Raw genomic sequence first — 5,070 nt, 5'->3', positions numbered from 1 at the left:
AGTCATGTCTGACTCTTTGCGACCCCATGAATTGCAGCACGCCAGGCCTCCCTGTCCATCATCAGCTCCTGGAGTTCACTCAAACTCATGTCCATCGAGTTGGTGATGTCATTCAGCCATCTCATCCTCCGTCGTCCCCTTCTCCTCCTGCCCCCAATCCCTCCCAGCATCAGGGTCTTTTCCAATGAGTCAACTCTTCGCATCAGGTGGCCAAAGTATTGGAGTTTCAGCTTTAGCATCATTCCTTCCAAAGAACACCCAGGACTGATCTCCTTTAGGATGGACTGGTTAGATCTCCTAGTAGTCCAAGGGACTCTTAAGTCTTCTCCAACACCACAGTTCAAAAGCATCAATTCTTTGGCACTCAGCTTTCTTCACAGTCCAACTCTCACCTCCATACATGACCACTGGAAAAACCATAGCCTTGACTATACGGACCTTTGTTGGCAAAGCAAGGTCTCTGCTTTTGAATATGCTATCTATGTTGGTCGTAACTTTCCTTCCAAGGAGTAAGCGTCTTTTAATTTCATGGCTGCAATCACCATCTGCAGTGATTTTGGAGCCCAAAAAAACAAAGTCTGACACTGTTTCCACTGTTTCCCCATCTATTTCCCATGAAGTGATGGGACCAGATGCCGTGATCTTTGTTTTCTGAATGTTGAGCTTTAAGCCAACTTTTTCACTCTCCTCTTTCACTTTCATCAAGAGGCTTTTTAGTTCCTCTTTACTTTCTGCCATAAGGGTGGTGTCATCTGCATATCTGAGGTTATTGATGTTGGTTCACCCTAAATGCCTTTAATCCTTTAATCCTCACCCTCTGTGCCTTTTCATCTAGCTGAACATTTGTATCTTTTATAATATCCTTTATAATAAACTGGTAAACTTAAGTGTTAAAAATTATTTTTCTAATTCTGAAAAAATATTTTATAAAATATATAAAGGCGTGAAGGAAAAAAAATTTCCTATAATCTCATTGCCAACCACTGGTAGCATACTCTAAGTAACTTTGGAGTGAAAATATATCCACCCCTTCACCTGATTTTGTAATAGAGTAAATAGTATTCAATATTGTAATTGACACTCTGTAGGAACATATTAAAAGATGCAGAAAAAGAGGCATGTGGAAATGGATGTTTTGTGATACCAAAAGATCCAACAAGGAATTATTTTATTTCACTGAAGGGCCCAAGGGATGCATTTACAATCAGGAATGTATCGAGAGAAATCAGTATCAAGTGAAAGTGCTGTGGTGATTTCTCTGCAGGCCAAGGTTAACAGTAGAAAAATTGGTCACAGAGCTGGACTTATTAACTGCAGTGGAAATGACAGGGCCACAAAGCAAAAGAGGTTGTTGGTGGTTAGCTTCCAGAAGCTGAGCAGTCACAATTATCATAAGAGTCAGTAAGGTTGAAGTGTGTTTGTGTGTTAGTCATTCAGTCATGTCCAATTCTTTGTGACCCCATGGACTGTAACCTGCCAGACTCCTCTGTCCATGGAATTCTCCAGGCAAGAATACTGAAGTGGTTTTCATTCCCTTCTCTAGGGAATCTTCTTGACCCAGGGATCAAACGCAGGTCTCCTACATTGCAGGCAAATTCTTTACCATCTAAACCATTAGGGAAGCCCAGTAAGGTTGAAGGGGAGTCATCAAAATGGCTTGACCTTGAAGGAATTGCAAAGATGATTAAAGTACATGATGTCACCAAGGGAAAAACAGGTTTAACCGCACATGCTAAAGGCAGAAGACAAAAATACATAAGCAGGAGACTGAAGTCAGTTACTCCCTGCTCCAAAAGAGTATCTTGCTCAAGACCTGGACTCAATCCATTTCTCAGATCTGGAATCTGTTGACTGAAGAGGTGGTCAGGATAGAGTTGTTAACTAAAATACTGGATGCCTAGTTAAATTTGAATTTCAGATAAACAACAGCGTTTTAGTATAAGCATGTTCTATACAATACTTGGAAAGTATTTTGGCTAAATATTATTCATTTCTTATCTGAAATTCAAATTTAATTGTGTCCTTTTTTTTTGTTGTTGTTAAATCTGGCCAGCATACCCCTAGAAATTCTAAAACAAAACATATACTATGTTGATTCTTCTGATCTTTTCCTGAAGGGACGTATGGCTATTTACTTGGATGACAGTGCACTAGATGTTCTGAGGAATCTTGGACACAGAATTTGGGTTGATGTTGATATCTGGAGACCAGGAGCATCACTGTGGCTCCATTCTGGGCAGTAAATGGAGTAGTGGCCAAGTTTCAGTTTCCATCAGGCCTACTGAGTCCAAGACTGGGAGTCTCATGACCATTTCCTTGGTTTAGGAATGTATTAATGGCATTGATATACATAGCAGCTGATGTAACTGCTATTCTCTAGGCCTTATCCTATAGCGGGGAAGCCAAAGTGGGAACCTTTAAAACTGTATGCATTCCTCTCCAACCTCTACCTTCTGCTAAGATAAAATAATCATTGCATATTTCAGGCGATATGGCAGAGATTATTTCCGCCGCTAAGGATCATAAAGATGCAAGGGTGGTGGTGCCCTTCATCTATCTCTTTAATTTACCTGTTTCTTTCCTGCAGCAGTTGGAAGGATTCTCAGAAGAGATTATAGATTACTACAAGCTCAACTAAGTATTGGTACCCACTCTGGCTGCTATGCTGCCTGTGGAATCATAGCAACAGTATGTTAATAAGGTCTTGGGCACATGGTATGCAGACACTGATTTGGTAAATATGTTCTTTTCTCTCCCAGTCAGAAAAAAAGTATCAGAAACTGCATTCACTGGGAATGAGCAAAAATTTACATGAGTTTTGCCATAGGGCTTTCTGTCACAATATGGTCAAAAGAGATCTGGGCCATCTGAACATCCTAAGAATATCACATCAATCCATTAAATTGGTGACATCATGTTGATTAAGCCAGATAAACAAGATGTGGCCAGCATGCTGGAGATCACAGTAAAAAAGTTACGTTGAATGGGAAACAAAATATTCAAAGATTCCATAATGTGCCATTCAAGAAAATCTTAGAGATCCAGTGCTCAGGGTCATGCTGGAACACCTACTCCAATATGAAAGATAATTTGCAGCATCTTGCATCCTCTACTACAAAGAAACATAGGGTCCATTTCTCTTTGGGTTTTGAGGGCAGCACATTCCACACTCAGTAGTTGTATTCTAGACCATTTGCTGAGTGACCCAGAAGGCTGCCAGATTTGAGTAGGACCCAGGCAGGAATTGTTTCCACATTAAGACCAGGCTCTGCTGTGATTAGCTCTGCTGCCTAGGCCATATTATTTGTCTGACCCATGATACTGAGAGAGTTAAAGCTTAGGCAGGTTGATCAGAAGTCCAAGGCCCTTAAGGGAGGAAGAGGCAAACATTCTTTTAGACATTTGTTTGCCTTAGTCAGGTAGGACATGTTTCTTTTACTCCCTGTGTTGATATAGCAACAATATATCTCACTCAAGGCCTGGCCTTTCTTTAGGTCTGGAGCTAATGATTACACAGCACAGTAATACATCTTACTCATTGGTATGCTTTTCTTAGGCTCTATGTTAATGATTATGTGTGAAAATTGCTCAGTTGTGTCCAACTCTTGAATTCTTCAGGCCAGAATAGTGGAGTGGATAGCCTTTACCTTCTCCAGGGGATCTTCCCAACCCAGGGATCAAACCCAGGTCTCCCACATTGCAGGTGGATTTTTTACCAGCTGAGCCACAAGGGAAGCTCTACATGCAGAGTCTATCATATGAAATGCTGGGCTGGATGAATCACAAGCTGGAATCAAGATTGCTGGGAGAAACAGCAACAACCTCAGTTAAGCAGATAATATTGCTTTAATGGCAGAGATTTCAGAACTGTATTACAGTCTGAAGAATTTCCTTATCTACTCCTATTTCCTTTCCCCTTAATTTTCATAGATACTACTTGTAGTAAATCACTGCAGATAGTGACTGCAGTCATGAAATTAAAAGACGCTTGCTTCTTGAAAGAAAAGCTATGACCAACCTAGACAGCATATTAAAAAGCAAGGACATTACTTTGCCAACAAAGGTCCTTCTAGTCAAAGCCATGGTATTTCCAGTAGTCATGTATGAATGTGAGAGTTTGACTATAGAGAAAGCTGAGCACCAAAGAATTGATGCTTTTGAACTGTGGTGTTGGAGAAGACTCTTGAGAGTCCCTTGGACTGCAGGGAGATCCAACCAGTCTATCCTAAAAGAAATCAGTCCTGGGCATTCATTGGAACGACTGATGCTGAAGCTGAAACTCCAATACTTTGGTCACCTGATGTGAAAAACTGACTCACTGTAGAAGACCCTGATGCTGGGAAAGATTGAAAGCAGGAGGAGAAGGGGATGACAGAATATGAGTTTATTGGATGGCATCACTGACTCGATAGACATGAGTTTGAGTAAGTTCTGTGAGTTGGTGATGGACAGGGAAGCCTGGCATGTTGCAGTCCATGGGGTCACAAAGAGTTGGACACGACTAAGTGACTGAACTGAACTGTACTTTCAGTAAGGGCTTCCCAGGTGGTTCTAGTAGTAAAGAACTCTCCTCAGGAGACATAAGAGATGCTGGTTTGATCCCTGGGTTGGGAAGATCCCCTAGAGAAGGAAATGACAACTCACTCCAGTATTCTCTAGGCCTGGAGAATTCTATGGACAGAGGAGCCTAGTGGCTACAGTCCATGGGGTCACAAAGAGTTGGACGCAATTGAAGTGAGTTAACTGAAAGCCTCTTGTTTGTCTACCTTCTCCTGGGCATCTGTTTCCTGGAGGACCCAAAAGATGCACAGACTTTTTAGGTTTTCACTATTTTAATAGTGAATGTGACTTTAATTTTCAAAGTACATGTTTGAATAATTCTGTTCCCTGTTGTTTGCCTCTATGCATTGACTATTTTATTATATAGTACTTTTTCACCCTAAACCAGAAATGTACTTGATTACTCACACAAATCATTCATAAAGATATATTTTAGTGTGTCAACAATAGTAACTTAGTGTAACAATTCCACAGTGGGCTTCTGGGGTGAAAAATCTGCCAGCAGTGCAG

Source organism: Bos indicus x Bos taurus, chromosome 15, assembly GCF_003369695.1.
Source record: "Bos indicus x Bos taurus breed Angus x Brahman F1 hybrid chromosome 15, Bos_hybrid_MaternalHap_v2.0, whole genome shotgun sequence".
Classification (NCBI taxonomy): domain Eukaryota; kingdom Metazoa; phylum Chordata; class Mammalia; order Artiodactyla; family Bovidae; genus Bos; species Bos indicus x Bos taurus.
The sequence above is the reverse complement of the archived record's forward strand: the minus strand, read 5'-3'. Positions refer to the sequence as shown.